This window comes from Triturus cristatus, chromosome 8 (assembly GCF_964204655.1).
Source record: "Triturus cristatus chromosome 8, aTriCri1.1, whole genome shotgun sequence".
In the NCBI taxonomy this organism is placed as follows: Eukaryota; Metazoa; Chordata; class Amphibia; order Caudata; family Salamandridae; genus Triturus; species Triturus cristatus.
Window position 1 is genome coordinate 1050160107 of NC_140591.1, and position 21968 is coordinate 1050182074.

Consider the following 21968-nt stretch of genomic DNA (forward strand, 5'->3'; position numbering starts at 1 on the left):
GTCACATCTGTTAATGTCCTCCCACCCCTAGTTCCAAATGTAGCTAAAACCAATGTGTCGACAAGGGGACAGTTAACTAAAAAATTAACAGCATGTAACATAGAGGATGGGGGGAGTGCTTTACAAACAGCAAGCTATAGCCAAGTGGAAAAGCAACCTGGGTGGGAAGCACCTTTAATTCCGGATATAAGAAAACTACCAAGCATACACCTCCCTCCAGAGTCAAGTCCCTACGCGATAATTTTGGCAGGGGTTAAGCCCTTGGGTCGGGATAAGAGGGAGAATTACAGGGAATTAAAGAATAAATGCGTCTTTTGGTTAAATTCAAACCGCCCTTTACCCCAGCATGTCTCAACTGAAATCCTGTTTGTACGACGAGTTAACTGGGTAGGTCCGAAGAGGAAAACAATAGAGGGTGACTGCATAGTAATTAACTTCAGAGATAATAGGGTAGTGGAACATATCTGCAAGTGGCAGAACCAAAATTCCTGTACCCCTATTCTTTCCCTGCCCCTGTCCTTTTTCTATTCTGATTACCAACTGCCCAATCTAGCCGACTGTGGCCAGAGAGGTATCGGTATTTGGCCCAGCCATAACAGAAGACCCAACGCCCAGTATGAGGTTTTTGGGTCCTCTGGACTAGAAGTCTGTGATTGACATCCAAATTCCTACAGCAAGAAGAACAAAATAAGTAAATTAGGTCTAAAACCTGTAGGAAAAGGGGTAGTCTGTACTATCGCAACTGGAAGTCCTGAATCTGGCAACAAATTTACTGAGAAAACAACACTTGACCAGTATTTGATAGAGGAGCCAAACCGATTAAACATTGGGGCCGGGGTGATATCTCCATTAAGCTGTGCCATAGACCCAGACATAGAAGTAGAGTATGGTAACAAAATTACCGCAAGCAGTATCATTCTGGATAATTTGCCCTATCCAGAGAGCGGTAGTATTAGCCCCCTACCATGGAGCCCAAGTTTTATCTCAGGAGGAAATAGTGAGAGTGGCTCATTGTCTATTATATCCTGGAATATTGCAGGGCTAGGCTCAAAAGTTGTAGACCCAGACTGGCTGGATTTTATATCTAACTTTGACATATGTCTCTTTCAAGAGACGTGGTCAATTGATCCCTTGCTATGTAATGGGTTTCTCAACTTTTATGTCCCTGCATTAAAAAACGTAAGAGGCCGCCCGTCTGGTGGGCTCACTATATGGCTAAAACAAGGCCTGGGATGTCGAGTCACGCAAAGACCTGGAACTAGTAATGACATTTTATCTGTTAAAATTACCCCGAAGTCGGGAAACAAGGTAGAAATCTTCAATGTCTATGCACGAGGCCTGCCGGGGGGGAAAAAGTCACCAGTCGTAAAGTTACTGGAAGAAGTAATTGACTCTTTGCCCCCGAACACTCTACCTATTGTAGCAGGTGATTTCAATACATCCTTTGAGCCCCTGGACTATGAAATGCCCCAGCTTACTGTTGATGAAGACGCTAGCTGGGGTATTCCATCTATCGAGATCCCACCTGTAAAAAGGTGGACGGAGGCGGCTATTCAGCTCAATGGATTATGTCTAGGTAACCATATGAGAGCAGCCAACGGTAGAAGTCTCTCTGATAAATCTGGAAAAAATACCTTTGATAATGGTCGTAGGGCAAGCAGGATTGACTATTTGCTCATTCATGTCGCACTCTGGCCTCTCTTTAGAGACATGAAGGTAGTTAACCGACTTGAGAGTGACCACCACCCATTGGTCTCAGTATTTAACATGTCTCTAATTGGCTATCCCTCATTGCAGCAAAATATATATGAGCCCGAACTTCTTTTGTCCAACAATATGCGTCACCTAAAATGGGACCGGATCGCGGCAGATCGAAAGACCATGCTAGCAATAAACGACGAGGTAACTGCTGCACTTAAAATATTGGGTAATGTAACAAAGGACCAAACCCCGTGCCAGATAGTGGTGGAAGTCCACAACAGGCTTTTTTCGGGTCTAAAAAAATATTTTTTTAAAACCATTCCCAAAAGTAATTGTAAACAAAAAAAAAGAGGGATGGTATAATCTCGATTGTAGGAAGGCCCGGGTTGAACTTGGTAATGCACTTAAGCAGAAAGACACACTACTTGTAAGATTACACTATGGGAAAATCTTGAAGGAGGCAAAAAAAACGTGGGACAATGAAAAATGGAGGGATCTCCTTGACGCTTGCAGGAGCAAGGATAGCAAGAACTTTTGGGATATATACAAGTGGGACAAGGGCGGCATAGCAGAGCGACCCCAGAACAACGTGGCCCAGAATGCTTGGGTTGATTATTTTAAACCCCAGTATGCCGCACCCTGCGAAAACATCCATAGCGAGACCCTTGCCCACGTATTTTACGATAGGGCAATATTCACATTGAAAGATGTTGACAGAGCCCTAGATAAAGTGGTTGGGGGAAAAGCACCTGGTATAGACGGAATCCCTGCGGATACGTTTACCAATGATAGAAGTCTCTGGTCTAACTACATTATGCTACTTGCCAACGCAATTGCCCTGGGAGCAGATATCCCCCCCTCGTGGAGGGGAGCAGAAATTGTACCAGTATTTAAAAAAGGGGATAAAACAATTGCAAGCAACTATAGGCCAATTAGTCTAATAGACTCGATCCAAAAAATTATTGGCCGTATGTTTCTTAATGAAATCCAAACTTGGATGGATGACCAGGATATTTTAAGCCCAACGCAGGCAGGGTTCCGTTCCCGAACAAGCACAATTGACCAAGTTTTCCGCTTTGTTAACCTACATTGGAAGACGGTGGTCTTGGGAAACGGCGCCCTATACGCGGTGTTTGTGGACCTAAAAGCTGCTTTTGATTTGGTACCACGTAGAAGGCTCTGGCAGGTATTGAGGGAAATGGGCATTGCACCTGTGCTCCTTACCGTGATAATTCGCTTACATGAGGGAAATGTTGCCCGGGTGCGATGGGGGGGCGTGGGGGAGGTGACTGAGGACTTCCCGGTTGGCAGGGGTGTGCGGCAGGGGTGCGTTTTGGCGCCAACCCTGTTCTCACTTTTTGTCAACGCGGTGGCCGGTCGCCTCTCACTGACCCCCACCGACGCACCGGTCCTGGCAGGAGTGCGAATTCCTATCCTCATGTTTGCGGATGACACGCTAATCATCTCAAAGACACCTAGTGGCTTGCAAAAGGCTCTTGTGTGCTTCGAAGAATTTTGTACAGAAAGGGGTCTGGAAATAAACACGGGGAAAACGAAGTTCATGTCTTTTAATGCCCATAAATCCTTCAAAGGAAAGATTTTTATGAACAAGTTACCCTTGGAGGAGGTTACCTCATTTATATATTTAGGCATAACATTACAGAAAGATATGCGTTTGGGTTGCCAATTGGATCGTGTTATATTACAACACAAACAAAAATCAGGTGCGCTTCTGTCCAGGTTTAAAACCTCGATTACCAAGCCAATTTCACCAGTCTTGGAAATCTATGGGACGAAGATCTTGAGTTCATGCCTATATGGAGCCGAACTTTGGGGTTTTGAAAACTTGCATAGCCTGAAGGTATTAGAAAATGCGTTCCTACACAAGGTTACAAACCTCCCTCTAAGCACACCAATGCGTCCCCTTTCACTGGACCTTGGCAAAAAGCCACTTGAACACCTGGCGAAGCTCCGTCCAATATTATACTGGTGGCGGCTTTGGTGCACAGGCGAACTTGCCCATTATAGGAGCGGTATTGTGGACATAATAGAATCTGATAGGTCCCAAAAAATAATGTGGCTACATGGGATTAAACTCCTCCTGACCAGTATAGGCCTGATCGGACTTTGGAAAGATCCTGTTAACGCTGTTTTCCCATCCAAGGAAAAGCTGAAAATAATATATTGGGAATGGGTCTACAAGTTGGAAATTTCCCAAGGGCTTTCCACTCATCTATCATGCCGCTTTTTCGATCTAAAAACCTACCCCCTGTTAGAGGAGTATTGGGATATAATTGAAAAAACTGTAGATCGTAAATTATATTTCCAGTTAAGGGTGGGCACTTTTTAAAAAAAAAAATTCTTTATTTGGTCCGAAAGACAGTTACATATCATACATACCATGTTACTAATTTGTATTATTTTTCCAGCAGTGTAAATCAGAAACAAAAAAAAACTGTCAGTGTACGTTAATAATACATGCGACAAAGATATACAACTTCCAGCTGCCCATGGAACCACCATTTCTACATTGCATGACATCCACAGTCTCAACTCCAGTTTCATCAGCGTACCATTTTGAAATAGGATAATAAAATGTTTGATACCTGGGTTGTGGACAGCCGTCCCCTCCGGGCAAACAGAGAGAAGGAGAAGCCACATCCAAATGTCATTTGTGTCTATATCGTGTCATCTATTTATATATCTACCGTGTCTACCTGCATGTTTAGAAGATATTGTTTCAGTGGCTCCCAAAAATCTCGCGGTCTGGACAAAAGAGGTAGTTCTTCCGAATACGTCTCCATGGTTTCCCTACAATATGCCATGTCCGTGAGCCAGTCCTTCAACCTGGGCGGCCTTTTACTACCCCATCTAATAGCCACCCGTCGTTTCGCGAGTAATACTGCTACCGCCAGAAACTTTCGCCTCCTCAAAAGTTTCAATTTATATATCCCCAATAAACATATCAGAGGTGTGTTTGGAACCTGCTCCATCAGCATTTTGGTTATCACCCCCGTAACTTCTTGCCAATAAGTATGTATCATAGGACATGCCCACGCCAGGTGCAGGAAGTCAGCTTTCAGCGCATTGCACCTGTGGCACCTATCATGTTGTCTTAGGCCATATCTATAAAGTTGAGTCAGTGTGTAATAAAATTGGTGAAGAAATTTAAAGTGTATTATCCTTAGGTTGCAGTTTGATGTCAGTAGTTGTAGTTGTGTGCAACTATATTCCCAGTCCCGCTCCTCTATCTTGTCTCCAAGCAGTGTCTCCCAGTTTGCTAGAGATCTGGTGTCTACTTCGCAGTGCTCTGATTGCGCCGTGTTGTATAGCTGAGTGACCAATTTCTGCCGAGTTGGTGTTGCTAGTAAAACCTGTAGTGTCTTTAACGTTGGTGGCTCCGCCGGGTAAGTGTTGTAGAGCCCTCTGATCGCTGCTTGCAATCGCATAAGGGCAAAGACCTTCAGTGGTGTGTTGTGTATGCTTAGTGACGGGTCGTTTCTTTGTATAAATCTACCATTTGGGAAAATATCTTTCATAGTGCATATTTTCATGTCAGGGACAGCATCTTTTTCTCCTGTGTGACTGATAATTTGGGATGGCTAGCTAGCGGGAGCGCTGGGGCATATACCGGCAGCTTGTTTGCCCTACTTGCCAGTGTATGCCACGCCTTCGATGTGCAAATCACGGGTTGTATCACATTCCTATGTATGTGGGGCCTCGGGTTTGATATGAAAGCCATCAATGGAGCTGGTTGTATACTGTCCGTTTCCACGGCCATGTGTGCAATGTAGCCATGCTTTTGAGTCCAGCAGTGAGCATGTTGCGCTTGCGCGCAGTAGTAATATAACTGCAAGTCCGGTGCTCCGAAACCACCCATATGGTATGGCCTCGTCAGCACCGTCCAGCTGACCCTAGCCCGCTTTCCTGCCCAAGTCAGTTCCTGCATTACAGATCGCAGTTTTACAAAGAAGGCTTTCGTCAGCCAAATCGGGATGTTAGTGAAGAGGTATAAGAATCTAGGTAATACAATCATTTTCTGCAGCGCTATCCTATCTGCTAATGATAGAGGCAGCTGTGCCCATCTGGCGACTTGTTCCTCCAGTTTGAGCATTGCTCTGCCGTAGTTTTCTCTTATGACAAGGTCTGAGTCTCTGTGAATCCAGATCCCCAGATATTTCACTGGGTCTGTTTGCCATTTCAAAGGGTAGTCCAGCACCGGTTGAGTTGTCGCTGGTGTCAACGGGATAACCACCGACTTATCCCAATTAATCCTTAATCCCGCATATTGTTCAAAGCGAATGTATTCTCTGATTAGACTGTTCAAATGGACATTTGGATGTCGTGTGAAAAGAACCATATCATCTGCGTATAGTGATATGTTGAGAGGCCGCAAGCTGAACTGCAAAGCTGCCTCCCGATGGTTTTGAGGAATCTTGCTAGCAAGTGGTTCTAAAATCAGGGTGAATAAGATCGGTGAAAGCGGGGAGCCCTGCCTCGTCCCCCTTTTTACCTCTATAGGCTCAGATATTTGTCCATTCAGCCTGACTCTAGCTATTGGGGCCTGATATAACACCTCTATCCATCTCACGAAACGTTCCGGAAACCCCATTCTCCGCAGCACTACAAACATAAACGGCCATTCCACTGAATCAAAAGCTTTTTCAGTATCTAGTAGTGCCGCCGCTGCTGGAGATTCAGGGTCCAGGTGATGGTATAGCGCGAAAATGGTGCGTATATTCTGTGCGGTGGATCTTGTAGGGACAAAACCTGCCTGATCTGGCAGTACTAGCTTCTCCTGTAGGAGCTGTATCCTAGTGGCAATAACCTTAGCCAAAATCTTGACGTCTATATTTATTAACGATAGGGGGCGGTACGACTCACATCCTGATAAGTCTTTATCTGGTTTAGGGAGCGTCACCAGGAGAGCCTCCCTCAGTGAGGAGGGGAGCTCTCCCGCCTCATATGCCTCTTCATACATTTCAGCTAACTGGGGAATCAGTAGGTCTTTGTATGTTTTGTAGAATTCCCCCGGGAGGCCATCCAGCCCAGGAGCCTTGTTATTTGGAAGGGAGTTAATGGCATCCGTCAGTTCATCCTTGGTGATGTGATGACTTAAAAATGTACGGTGGTTATCGGAGAGCCATGCTAAAGCTATGTCTTGTAGATAAGTGTTTATCTCCTCCGGTGTGGTGTTAGTTTTAGCGTTATAAAGCTGTGTATAATATTTATGGAAGCAATTGGATATGGACTGAGTATCGTATAGCATTTGATCGTTTTCATCCCGTATCTGTGTTATGTAAGAGGTCGCGTGGGATGGTTTAATCTTGCTTGACAATGCACGCCCCGGTCGGCCGCCCTCCCCATAATTCCGTGCTGTGTACCTCTTTGACTTGTATTTTACCTCGTCTGCAGCAAATTTATGGTAATCATCCATCTTTTCCCTTATGCTCGCCAGCACTGTCGGGTCTCGCGTTCGCGTATGTTCCACCTCAAGTGTACCAATATCGCCCTCTATTTTAGTCAGTTGCTGTTGGATATCTTTCAATATCCCGGCTTGTGTATTAATACAGTGTCCATGTATTGTTACCTTAAATGCTTCCCATAGAGTCCTCGCACTAGCCACCGAGCCCGTGTTTAATTCGAAGTAGTCTGTTATTTTGCGCCGTAGCTCACTATTGAAGACTTGATCTAGTAAGGCGCTACCTTGTAGTCTCCACGAGAATTGCCTGGGTATGTGGGTTGGGATATCTAATGTAAGGCTAACCGGTGAATGATCCGAGAGCGTTTTGGATAAATGTTGGACCTCACGTGTCCACGTACATGCTTCCGCTGTAAGCAGCCAATAGTCTATCCTCGACCATGTGTTGTGTGTTGTGGATGTGCACGTCCCCTCCCTCCCTTCTGCATGTCTCTGTCTCCATATGTCAGACATTTTCCAAGTTGCCATACCATCTTTAAGGGCCTTAGCTGCTCGCCTGCCATACCTCTCATTACCGGTCGATCTATCATTTGCCGGATCCAGACAAGTATTAAAATCTCCTCCCCATAGTATTGGGGCGCTAGGAAACCCTCCCAATTTGGTCCATATGGCCGCATAGAAACCGGGGTCATCTATATTGGGGCCATAGGAGGTTATGATGGTCAACACAGTGCCACCGAAGTTACCCTGCACAATGACATATCTACCTTGATCGTCTCCGAATGCATGGAGCAATTGGGAGGGAACGCTCCGTTTCACTAGCAGCATAACCCCCCTCACATACGTAGAATATGATCATGCTATGCGGTAAGATGCCCACCTAGTGCCCACTCGTGTTTCTGTAGTTGATGTTAAGTGTGTTTCCTGTAGGCATGCCACGTCAATGCCATGTCTGTCAAGGTATGCCAAAACCTTCCGAATTTTTTGTGGATTCTGAAATCCACGGACATTCCATGTCAGCAACTTCAGTGACCTAGTGCTCGCTCTGGTGTTCGCCATGTGCAGTCCGATTTACATGACTATGTCGCGTGGTTCGCATGGTGTATCTGTAATATGACCGTTGTGTCAGCCGTTCCCATCTGTCTTCCAGACCTTTTTTTCCCCATTTTCTCCCCCGCTCCCCCCCCACCCACTCCGCCCTGGCCCCAACAGCGGAGACAGTCCCAACATGGTGAATCATTAAAGAAAAATATGCAGCCTAAGGAAAAAAAGAAAAAACAAGAACCTTTAGAATAAACTAGTGTGGTGCACACGTAAGGGTCGGAACTGCTTGCCCGTTTCCTGTGGGGTCCCCCACATGGGCATATGCCCAGTAATAGTATGTATTTCAAACCCCAACACAGCTTGTCATGTCCATATTTTGAGCGTCCGGTGAAAGCGCATAGAGTCCGCCACGCCCCCGGCAGTGCATGGTTGACATAACATATTCGGAAACTCAGTGCACAATCCTGCAGTAAAAAAAAAGTGAAAAAAGTTCAACTTAACTTTATTGGTGCTCTTGGTGCTCTGGTCTGTGTTCAACTCCCCTTTGCGTAACTCTGTATTTTATCGGATCAGCGGCGTTGTCGATAGCTAACCCGCCGTGCCTGGTCAGCCACCATGCCCCCTCTTATTCCACATCTGATGAAGTATGTTGGTCTTCTTGATCTCCCCGCGGAGATCTCCGTCTTGGTTTCAGATGTTCTCTCTGTTGTATGAATTTGAGCACTTCCTTTGGTTCGTTATAAATCTTCACTTTCCCGTCATTCGTGACCCTGAGTCGTGCTGGATACAGCATTGCGTATGGAATATTCAGCTCTCTCAACTTCTGTTTAGCCTGGATGAATTTCTTTCTGGCCTCCTGCACTGACACCGTAAAGTCGGGGTAGATGGAGATAGCCATGCCCTCATGCGTCAGCTTCCCCAGCTCTCTAGCCTTCCGGAGCGCCGCGTCCCGATCTCTGTAATTCAGAATGCGCGCTATAATCGGCCTTGGCGTGGCGCCGATCGGCGGTCTCGGAGCCGGGGACCTGTGCGCGCGCTCCACGATGAATATTTCGGAGAACGTGTCCCGGCCCAGCATTGCGATCAGCAACTGTTCCACGTATCTTTCCATTGGGCCCGTGTTTGTTGTCTCAGCTACTCCGTCAATCGTATGTTATTTCTTCGGGACCTCGCTTCCAAATCTTCTGCCTTCGCTGAAAGAGCTGCCACTTGCTTGTCCATCCTCGTCTGCTTCGCGTCCATCTGCACCTGGGCATCCTCGGCCTCCGAAATTCGTCGCTCGGCCTCATCCAGACGCTCCGTGTGCTTGTCCAGGCGCTCAGACATCCTGTCAACTCTATAGGTGAGGGCATCAATTTTCCCGTCTATGTTAGTGAGGGCGGCCTGGATGGTGGTGAACATGGCTTGAACTTCGACATTCGTCACTCCACCAGCAGCTCCCGCTTCTCCTTGCTGCTGCACTTATTTTTCGGTCTCCCTATCCATTTGTTTTTTGGAGTTTTCAAATGTGAGCTTCGGTTGAGCTCTATCCGCCTTGCCCATTCTCCCTGCCACCTGTGCGGTCCCACACCCTCGGTCTCACTAATTGGGGGTGTCCAGGGAGGTGGCCGCCACATACACGGATTCGCAGGTACTACAAGTTTTATTTAGACGCATTTATTGTTGCTTTACAGAAAAATGTCTCTTGTACTATGCGGACAGGGGGGTAGCGGCGCTGAATTAGATGCAGCAGCAGTCCAAACCAGCAGGGGGGTCGGCCCAGATCCTGCGCCTCTTCGAACCTACACTGCTCACCTCAGTTTTCCCGGATCTAGCTCAACCAGTATGTAGACAGTCAAAAACTTGGGTCATGCCAGACTACGCAGCACCCGTGCCCCAAAGTCCACTCAAAGCAGTTGTTTCCGTGCCTCTCTGCGCGCACGGTGCCGTGTATCTCACAGGGATGTGGCTCTGTCGTTCCCCAGTAGAGTATAACCACTTATATGAGAGGTTCCACCGTTATTTTTCCTTTATACAAATATTGATCCCCAATGTGCCCAATGGAGCACCCAGGCAGATTTTAGCACCAAGCGAGGCTGCAGTCCTGCTCACAGTTCTAAGCACACGCTCTTGTCCCCAGCTCCCGCCTTCACACCAACCTGGGGGTCGAGCCGATACCCTGCTGCTCAAGAGGCCATGCTTGTTGTCTCCTTCTCCCTCGTAGGGTCCGCACCCGCCTCCAGGCACCTCTCCAGCCGCCGCCTCGTGTGAAAACTCCTTCTTCGTAAAAACGGCAGGGCAAACCCCGAGTTCACCGCAGGGGGAACGGGACAATGGTGCAGCTGCTCCCTGATGTGACGCCCCCTCTCCGCCTCCGCTCGCCGAGGGGGTCCGTTGCGTCTTCCGTGGATCCTCCGGTCCCTTGTAGGAGATGCGCCCACAGTACGTGCTCTGCGTCCCCGCGCCACTCGGCACGTCAGCTCGCCGCTTTAGTTTCGATTCCCCTGCAGAAGGCCGCGTTGCCGATCTCTACTTTCGCGGTGGAGTTGCGTGCAAACAAATATCCGCCCTTCAGTCACGGAGGGCACTGGACCGCTCACACACCCCGGACACCGATTTTTCTTTACGTGGGGTTCAAATGCAGGATAACTGTAGGATATTTCCGGGCTGCAGCACGGAGCTCACTCAGAAAGCAGCCATCGCGCTGCGTAGCAAGCTCCGCCCCCCAAGGGTGGGCACTTTACCTGTTGCAGAATTCACCTCCAGATGGGGGGGACAAGGCACTAAGAATGACAGGTGTTATAGATGTTTGGAAGAATGCGAGACTACAGGACATGTATTATTTTTCTGCCCAATGTATGCAGTACCCAGGGAAATATGGATAAAACCAATCTGTAAATACCTGGGTATTAGAACATATGCTACAGCTCTCCGTATTTTGAGCACAAACCCTGCACCCCCGATCAGTATAGCTGTGGCCAAATTCTTAGGATGGGCCTGGGGCATAAGGTTAAAAACCTTGAGGAATGTTGAAACTCTTCCCCCTTAAACTCACATGGTATCACCTAATCCTATCTGATGTAACCACTATTACCTATAGGTAGTAAAGCCATGTGATTATAAAGTTTAACCGTGCCAATTTTCATGTAATATAAGTCTCCATGGGCTGGCTCCATACAGAATGTTTTTATTTTTTTTCTATTCTAAATTGTCAGCTTTACGGTTGTTGAAATGTAATTGTATTTTAACCGTTTTAGGTAATTTAAAAATCATTTTATTCTATGTAATAATTGTAAATGTGCTTTTATGACTTAAATGCCGAATAAAGCTTTATTGACTTTGACTTTGACTGGATTGCTCAATCCTGTTGACAAGCGTCAAGACAACAGTCATTTCACATCAAGGAAAAATCATAAAAGAATACTCCATCTTCCACCTGAAGCCACTCCATTTGTAATAGTTCTTTAGAATGTGCCATCTCTGTTACCTAGCAAGGAGGAAGACCTGAATCAGTTAAAGAATAAAACTGTTCATTGTCTGCCCAAAAGTGATGATTTTTTCATCACATAAATAACGTTGAACGGGTTTCATGGGTGGGCACACAATTAAAAATGGGACCAGGTGACTGTATTGTTGTAAATTTTAAAAATAGGTCACTCATCCATTGTCTTATGGATAGGCTTTTTGATGTAATAATGCAAGTGGTCCCATTGAGGCAGTGCCATTAGGCTGCTTTTACAAGCCATACATACCCACAGGACATAGGCCTCCACCTTCAACCGGTAATGTCACACTTGACTATGCTATTCCAACCTTTAATTGTTTTTCTCCGTTAGACTATGTGAATTGACTACATCCTCTAGTTACTGGCTGTGTCAGACAAATTAAGCATGATCTAAAATATAGACCATCTGAAGGCTCTTCTGGTGGCCTGGAAAAATTAACATTGATTGCTGTGCCACATGTTGCTAGTCCTCCCTCTCCTGAGTCATCAGAGAAATGTTATTTCACTGGGCGAGGTGGCTCAATCTTCGGCACCATTCAATATGGCAATGCTACCCCAAAATAATTGTGAGACAATTGCCCACCCTATTGAGGAAGTGTGCTGTAGCCAAAATAGTACAGCTGTTTATGGTAGCCTCTTTTGGAATATCGCTGCCTTGTCCAACAAGTTAAAATCTGAACAATGGGTTGCTCTTATTAAAAGTTATAGTATTGTGTGTTTACAGGTAACCTGGATGAAAAAGCCTGCACACATTAATGGCTATGTCTCTATACGTACCCTAGCTAACGCAGCTATAGGTGGTCATTCTAAGGGTGGATTATTAACTCTGGTCTCAACAACATTGCCAGGCATAGTAGGTAAGACTCAGCTTCACTCACCTCATTTTCAAATTATTAACATTCTTTTTAGAAAAACTGTGACTTTGTTCCTTGTTAACTTTCATCATAATAATTTTAATATTAGGAACACCGCCATTGCCGAAGACCTAGAAAATTTGTTGTGCATACACATACAGGAGATAAATATGGATTCTATTGATCTTTGGGGGTCAATTTTAATTGTAAATTATGCCCCCTAACAAAACAGTCTGCATGTCATTTATTAGATGGAGCTAGGGACGGTGGCTACCATTTTTATCATAACCCTTGTGGGAATGTTTTTAACTCATTACTTTCGAAATTTTATCTTTTCCTTACACTTGATCTTATCCAACAGGATGGTAAGAATTAGTTTCATACGTAGGTAGAGGTCAAGGGACTCTAATTGATTTTATTGCCCTTTCTGATTTTTCAGGTATTCGGTATTAGGAAGAGACACCCTAAACACCCCCCTTTCTAATACTGAGCCGGCTTATATTTGCAATTCCGATTTGTGAATCGGTATCATTTTATCGAATCGGAAATTGGAATTCAAGCATACCAAAATGCATTTTACCTGTCGCAAACAGCTGGATTCTGTAAATTGCGCCCTACGCGACAGGCAAAATGCATGATACATGTGGCAAATACAATTTTTGTTCATTATCTCTCTTCTGCTATTGTCAATTTAAAACGATGAACAAGCTAGGCGCACGCACATCAAAGTACAAGTTTCTGACTATCAGCTACTAATCGATCAATCAGCTTTTATTGCAGTAATGCCTAATTTGCAAGTGTTTTCCTTGGTAGACAGGCTACGCTTGTGTTAAAAACAGGTGGCCAGCAATTGTAGCCCTTTCCCAACATAGAATTAGATGGCTCGCACAATGCCTGGAGAAAGAAAGGCAGAATAAAAGCTATGCAGGTTAAGGTCATTTTTCCACCTTTTTAATTAATCTTAAAATCATTTAAAACTTTTATTAGAAGGAACTCGAGAGAAGCTACATGTCGGGACCGGCCTTTAAAGGATGTTTGTAATTGAAAGGGATGTTAGAAGGTTCTGAAAATGGCATCTGTGGTTTTATGCCAGCTGAAGTAGTCTCAAATTTGGTTTTAACTGAGCAGCAATGGTGGAAACGATAAGAAAAGATTCATCAGGTCTGATTCTCTTGCTATTTACTGTTCAGGTCTTAGAAAAAAAAGGTGACCTCAAGAATCACCCTCAATAAAATACCCCGTTTTCACTAACTGCTGATTTTACCCTTTCGTCGATAAAGTTGTCAGGTTTACGAATTTATTACAGCTGCGGTGCTTGGTAGAACACCGAACCGTTTCAAGCTCGGCAGTCAGCATATGTAGGTTGTAATTGCTGGTACTTCTGCTAAGCATTCCTGTTCTGTGGTTTTTCTAATTTATACCTACAGTTCATTAACTTTTACAGCCCTTGAAATATGTCCACACCATTTCCTGAGAGACCCTTCTCGACAGAAATCAGATAGCACTAATTAGCATTCGCCGTTCATACAAATCAGTGTTTTTAATCCTATTTTTCATACCATTATAGCTTATACCATTACCACGTCACCCACACCCTCCAAATGTGGAGTGTGGGGTAGGTGAGCATGACAGATATTCTTGGATTAGGATTAGCGAGGAAAACAAATGCCCAGATTTACTGAGGATTTGCTCTGTCACAAAGAGGAACGAAGTGGTGTAAAGCAACACAATGGCATTTACTTTCCAGGGCAAACGGTATTTTGTGCTGAAAAGTAGTCCTTTTCTGAGCACAAAAATAGCTTTCAATTAATTGTGTGGGTCTATGCAAATACCTATACGTTTTGACACAAAGCCCAGTCTACTAAAATTGTCATACAAGGCTTTGAGGCATCAGGATACCCCAGGGGTGATTAGCAGCGCTATACAAATACTGATAAATTGATAGATTGAAAAAGTGTACCCTGAAGCAGGCATTAACATGGGTAAATACTTATGTTTCCCTAAAATCCCACACATTTCCTACCCACACCCCCCTGGCCACCTTGGCCAGAGCCCACGGTATGAACATCATCTCGCATGCAAATGATACTCAACACATACTTTCCCTATCTGCTGACCCCACCAACACCAAAGCAAGCTTCCACAAGTGTATGGCCAGCGTTGCCAGTTGGATGCAGAACAACTGCCTCAAACCTAACACAAACAAAACTGAGATATTCATCTTTGGGAACAGCACTTCCCCCTGGGACAAGTCCTGGTGGCCAGCAGAACTAGGCCCCTCCCCAACACCTTCAGAACATGTCACGGACGACCAGCCTACCTCAACCCCAGGCTGCACTACCACCAACCCACCAGACAACTGCAATCTGCCACCCTCTCCCAAGTTCCTCGGTACTGCCGCATCAGGATCGTTGTACACTCCGTCTCCTACCTGGCCAACAAAATCTGGAAAGCTTTCCCTTCAACCACAGGACCTCCCCAACACTGCAAGAATTAAGAAACAGCCTTAAGACATGTATGTCTGAGTAATGACGCCCAGCAGCTGAATAATCCCTAGCCGCTGGATACCCTCAGGGGTGATAAACTGCGCTTTAATAATCCTGTTTGATTGATTGTGTGCTGAAGTGTACATCAGCTGCAATGTGTGAAGCTATTTCAAGTTTTTGTAGGCATAGGAATTTGTACAGGAATGTAGGCTTCCAGTGCCACATAAATGCTAGACAGCACACATACACCTTTGCACCATGGTGCGAGTCCGTGAGTCACACTAGGGTGCCTAATAAAAACACCAGCACCAGGGATAATGACAGCAGCAGACAAATCGTAGTAGACATAGCACAACACTATTCCCCCCTCGTGCAACGCAGCACAGAAAATATGGCTGCTGTGCTTCATTTTGCTATAAATTAGTGCATCTACCCCTCAGTCCTTCATCATTTTGATAATAATATCCGTGCTATTATCGAAATTTTGTCTGCAAGCAACGTTTAGCAGGAATTTTAAAGTACTAATCTTGTTAACCTGTATGCTCTCCATGTTTTATGATAATAGTCAAGGGGCCATATTATCAAGGAACGGCGATAACATTATCGCCGCTTTAGCGGCAGGAAACTGCCGCTAAAGCGGCGATAGTGGGCTTGATAATATGCCCTTGTGAATTCCCATAGAAGCCCAGGTTCACAACAGAACCTGGGCTTCTATGGGAATTCACAAGGGCATATTATCAAGCCCATTATCGCCGTTCCTTGATAATATGGCCCCAAGTCTTCTACGAGCCTCTGTCACTTGACTCCTCTATTCTTTGACCTGCCATGACACATGCTACTTGCTGAACACACACAAAAAAAATCTCTCTAAGCAATTATTGGGTTTCCATATGCTGTAGATTGCTATTTTGACCACGGTGGAGTGCTACTCTTAAAGCTGTTTCTTCTGAGAAAAATAGGGTTATCTTTCTTAGATTTAGGCTACGGTAATTTCCTTTTAGGAGTTCAAGGGACATAACGATGCAAGGTCCATCTGTGCTAAATAATGATTTTTCCCTATAGAAAAATGACTGTCACATGCTAGTGATATACCAATTATTCAATTTGGAGGGATGTGGCAGTATAGGAATACTTGTGCATATAATTTGTAAATGTACCAAGCTAAAGGAGAACTGGAGTCAAGTGGCATACTTTTGGGTACAATGGAGGACACAAAAACAAGCACCTTCATAGATCAATGTGTTGCTATTGTCCAGCAAGCAATGGATTTTTGTCAAATTTGGGGACAGCGCTAACCTCTCTCATTCATGAATGGTATAACAGGCTCTGGAACATCCTGGCACGGGAATATGACACACACCCTCAGGGGTAGAGCGCTTGATTTTTCAGAGGCATGGTTTCCTTGCTTAGAAATTCTTTGCCATAGACTGCAGAGAGATAACATGTCCAAGAAAGCTGATGCCTCCTCAAACGTTATGTATTAGATATTGCTTTTGTCACACTGAGAAGGGCAGTATTGTAAGTTAGTAGACACAGGAATTCCATCATATAATGTAAGATGCATTACGGTCAGGTTTGTTCTTTTTTTTGTTACTATGTTGCTGATTAATATCCATGAAGTACTGGATAGAGGTCTGGAAGAAAGAGTCGGGTGACAGGTCATCTTGGGAAAAGGAGCGCTAACAGCGGGTATACCCGCATTATGTTGTTACTTACATTCTATCATACATGGATACAGAATGACTGAAACATACAAAGGCATGTGCATGCCGCATTGTCCAATAGGGAATGACTTTGCTGCTTTCTCCACATTCATTTTTTTTAAAAATGTTTATGTTAAAGCGCGTGGAATGCTGTTCTTTCAAATTCTTCAGTATTTAAGGCTTTTTTATGCTGATTCCTATGCTGGTGTGTGGTCCCTCCACGTCATATTCATTTTCATGTTCTGTATTGGTTCAGGATGAACCTTAGAAATGTCGTTGCCTGTCCAAATAGAAATAAATAAATAAAAACATGTTTAAAGTATTTTTTCTGACAACCTTTGTACTCCACTCTGCTTTCACTTTAAGACGCTAATAGCAATAAGGCATTTTGACCTGGATGTATCAACAACAGGGCAACGTGTTTTTAAATTTTGATAATGTTCCCCAATATTGAACAATTTATGGGCATTCTTTTGCGGACGTGTCTTGAGATAGCTGTCTCTCGAATTATGCTAATCCTGCATTGAGGAGTGAAAAGCCATTTCTTTTTATATTAATGATTAATGAAATAATACCCTTTTTAAATATGTGTGTTTATTTCGAGACTGATAACTATTAATCAAGATGGAACGGTTTGTTGACAGTAGTTGAGCCAGATTTTTGGAACCCTTGGGTTTATCGAGTAGGAAACATATTCTTATAATTCTCATGGTATAATGGTTTTCGGTAATCATATTTATTTATGTCACAACGCATGTGCACATCTAAAGCATTCAGTGGAAATGTTGACCAGGAGATAAACAAAATCACTGCCATTCACATCATCTTCAGTCTGCAACTAGATCCGAAAGACCTTGCCAAACGCCTCTTATCCTGATCTTATCCAAAGTACCAATGATACCCAGATGGCCTCTCATCATACCAGAAGAAACTGCTGTCATCGTTAAGTCCATTGTGAGAAATTAGGTGACTGGTTGAGAGGGGTGAGACACTACTCAAGCAACAGCCCCAATCCTTGCCAAGGTTTAACACAAGGCAACCATGAATTAGCCTGTGCTTAACCCTCTGGCAGCTTGGCACAAATCAGTCAGGCTTAACTTAGAGGCATTGTTGTATTTGCAAAGCACTTCAACAGTAATAAAGTGAAAACATTGATTCAAGAAAAATCCCGCACCAATCTTGAAGGTTAGGTAAAATGTAATAAATAATGTAAGACAAAAATGATAAAATCCAATGAGAAAAACCGGAGTAGAAAATGTAGTGCTTATAAGCAAGAAGTACCAATTGTGGTAATCAGGTCAAGGCGGACTGGGTCACACAAAGTAGGCTGACCAGGTTGAAGCGTGAGCTGGATACAGGACTTTGTTCAGTCCAATGTTTAAAGTATGTTGTGTTCTTGGTGTAGAGATGTGAAGTCCTTGCATTGGCCTGGGGGCATGGGCGTTGAGGAGCTGTCGATGGTAATCAAGATGTATTGTGCTGGGTCTGTACTTGCGAAGCCACCAAACAGAAACTGCTTTGATTGGTCCTGCATTGAGATACGTCGGGCTGCGACGAGGAGTCTGTTGTGTCTCTGTAGCTCAAAGGAGGAGGCATGCCAACTAGCCATTAGAGTCACTATGGTGGTTCTGGGTTCATGTTTTAGGTTCAGTCTTTCTTCCTCCGGCAGCAGGACAGCAGAGGAGTAGATAATCTGGGCAGTCATGCTTGCAGCAGAGCAACGGGGCAGCAGAGTAGCTGGGCAGTTCCTTTTGCCACATCGCAGCTGGGCAGCAGAACAGTCATTCCTCTGAGTCTTCCACAGGTCCAGAAGTGATCTGAAGAGTGAGTCTGAGGTTCCCCTTTTTATACCATCGCAAACTGGGTTAGCAAATCTTGCTCACACTTGCAAGCATGCACTGTGGAGCCTCATGTTGTTCCTACGAGGTACGAACAGCAGAATAATTCCGCCACGCAGCGATTGGCAGAATTTGGTAGTGACTCTGTGTTACAAGCATAATGCAGAGTTACGCAAATTCCACCAATTCCACAAGCAAAATATAATTTTTGCCTTGCCTAGTTAGGTCGAGCTTTCGAGACCTCTTGTATATACTTTAGTATATGCTTATATGTTTATGTACTTTGTGGGCTCTGGGGATCAGCCCTAGGACTTGTCTGCTTCTGCTTAGGGACATTTTTTTCTGTTCAACTTCCCCTATTTAACTGTCTTGATAGAAAACGACCAGAAGAGGTCAGTAAAATACCATAATTGCTTTTGGCTTAGGCACTTTCTTTTTTTTTCTGGCAACTGCTGTTATTTAACTTTCTTGATAGAAAATGACCAGCAGAGGTCAGTAAAATAACAGAATCACTTTAGCATTCTCTAGATTCCAGTCCATAGAAATTGTCTTCCATGAGCACCCGTGGACAATAATATTTTGTTCATATCTTGTATTTTCAGTAATATGACCACCGAAGGCCCTGACTTTATATTAAAAACAGAGCTTTGGACAATACCATTTCCCGGCTGAAAGGCAATTTTTCTCAACATGTATTCCAATACCTGGCATGTCACACAGTTTGGTGCTTACTTTCCCTCCATGTTAAAGAACAGTTGATGTTTCAGCATCCAGGCTAATGTGCTGCATAGCTAAATACATATAAGGTCCCAAAAGTGAGACCAATTGCATTGCAAATGCTTGTTTTAAAGTGCAATTCCTCAAGTGCAATAAATTGTACATCGGAAAAACTAACCAAGAAGTGCATCAAAACATGAGTCAGCATAAATCTAGGATTATAAAAAAAGTCCTAACTTTACCTTTGGTCGCACATTGGTTAGATGAAAACCATCTAGAAACAGATCTTAAATGGGCTGTGTTACCAGTAATTCAGACAGAACATCAAGGTGGAGATCCGAAAACACGCTTAATTCAACAAGAAGCTTTTCTAATTGCCAAGTTTAACACTGCCATTGTAGGGTTGAATTAAATGAGAGAATTACAACAGCTGTAATTCAGCGATCTTGGTCTATTGTGCTCCAAGATGAAGAAATGACATTTTCTATTATGACTACGTCTCCCATAAGCCATTGGGTTGGTCCTTTTGCTTTTCCATCAACCTTTTACATCAACTTCGGACCAATATGTGGAAAATAAAGTGGCAAATGTGTTAAAATAGAGGCATTCAGTGCTTCCATCCAATTTGAGTCTTTCACTGCACAATGTGACTGATTTTTTGAGTCACCCCCCATTCTTCCCCATTTTTAAACACAAACCAAAAAAGAAAAAAAAGGAAAAACGCTAATTGCACTGATGATGTTTTTTAAATAAAACGTTATTGTGTCCATTCAATGCAGAGGTCTTTTGTCATCACATCCTGGTTAAATGCTCAACTGCATTAAAACAAGTTCTTCTCCCGACTAGAGAGTGATGCTGAGATTTCAAGTTCAAAAGCACAGCACTGAAGTAGAAAACGGGATATGGTCAGTTTGATTGGACTCTTTTTACTAACGCAACGTGGCACATTTAGACAGTTAACGTGCCATGGTTCATGACAGATGCAGGTTGAGACGTAGACCCCTTATTAACGACGAGTCTGCTTCTGTTTAAAGTCGGTTGTTGTTCTTGACTTTGGAAATACAGTTTTGAGAATGTAGTTTTCTCTTGTTTTTCATTTCCAGAAAGTAAAAATAAAAATGGCAAGGAACGGGGATCATGCGGCGGAAATACGAAAGCTTCTCTTCAGGTTAGATACATGAGAATCATTAACACTTGATATTAGACTAATGGTAGTTTGTGTCCACAGTGTGATTTCTTGTCCTATTTTTAGGTGTTTGAAGGCTTTCAGACTGATGATCAATCTTATTGACGTTGCAAAGTGGAAACTTTAGGAAAATTAAGGTAATTTAGAGCGAAAGTTTGCTTTGAGTGTGCGATGATTTAATTATGAGAGTTTAGAAAATAAAAAATCCCTCTCCATTTTTTTGTTTAATGTTTCAGCATTCTAGGGTTCTGGGTACGGAGGAGAAACCCAAAAAATGGATATAAAGGGGTCCGAAACGTGTCGTCATTTCTCCACCAAACGAGTGCTTTTCATGACAATACTGCGGCTCCTAGAAAATGTATTACTAAAAAGTCTGGTATTTTTCCTGGAAGCCCAGTAGTGGCACCATTAGGTGTTGGTCCATTGAGGGTGAATGGAGAAACAGCACAAACTACTTTCTTCCTGTGGCCAATTCCTGAGGAGTCCACACCAGGTTTTCCAGCCACAGGAGCAGGAGGACACGCCGCAGCGGACAAGACGCCAAAAGTTTGTTCGCTCCCTCGGCCCTTGGTCCCAGCACCCGGCCCTGGTTTCAGCCCTGGTTTCAGCTCCCCACTGACCTCCCCCCACTGTGGGGGTTGAGTAGCGACGACCGGGCTGAGAGGCTGGGAGGCGGACGGGCCAGCTGGCATGACAGGAAGTGAGATGTGAGGCTGCGGGGTGCGGACTGCAGTCTTGAGAAGGCTCCTGCATCTCAGCAGCTCAGCAGTGGTCTGCTGTGGGCTGCTGTGGACTTTTGATCATTTGTCACAGCTTCGGCAGTTCGCAGTTTTCACCCCAACCGAGCGAGTCCTCAGTGAGCAGTAAGCAAGTGAAGACACTGAGATCGTTTGTCTGTTTTTCATGCTTTGTCTGCTTTTCTTTCCTCAGCTCTCGCCCCTCACCCACGGCTCCAGCCCCTAGCCGCTGCTCCAGCAGTGCTAACAGCAGCGTCGTGGAGCCAAAGCTTTGCAGTGGGATTCAAAGCCGCGCACCTAAGGGGCAGTGTGTGGTGGCGTTTATTGAGTAGAGTGGGAGTGAGAAACAGGAGAGCTACAGTAACATTGTGAAGGCGAAGGTGAGGCGAGGGCGAAGGAGGACCTGCTGCCCAGAGTTGTTCACCCATCCGCCCGGATAATTGACCAGCGATCTGTCACGACCTGCCTGACAACTGACAGCAGGTGGGTGCAAGCAGCGGGGTGCCCTGTCCCCCCACCTGATCATCTTGCACTCTTTGACCCGACCTTGATCTTGAGCGCTAAAGCCAAAGCCAAAGCTAAGACTGCCAAACACAGTGTAAGGAGAAACAGCCTAAACAGCTCAAAACAGCCCGAAAAGACCCTACTGAACTAAAACCATGAGATCAGGGCGCGTGCGCGGGGAACCCAAATCTGCTACTAAAACATGTAACACTAGTAACAACTAACACCGGTGGCTAAAATGCCAAAATACTGCCTATTTACACCCTACTTTCATGCCCCATGGCAATTATGG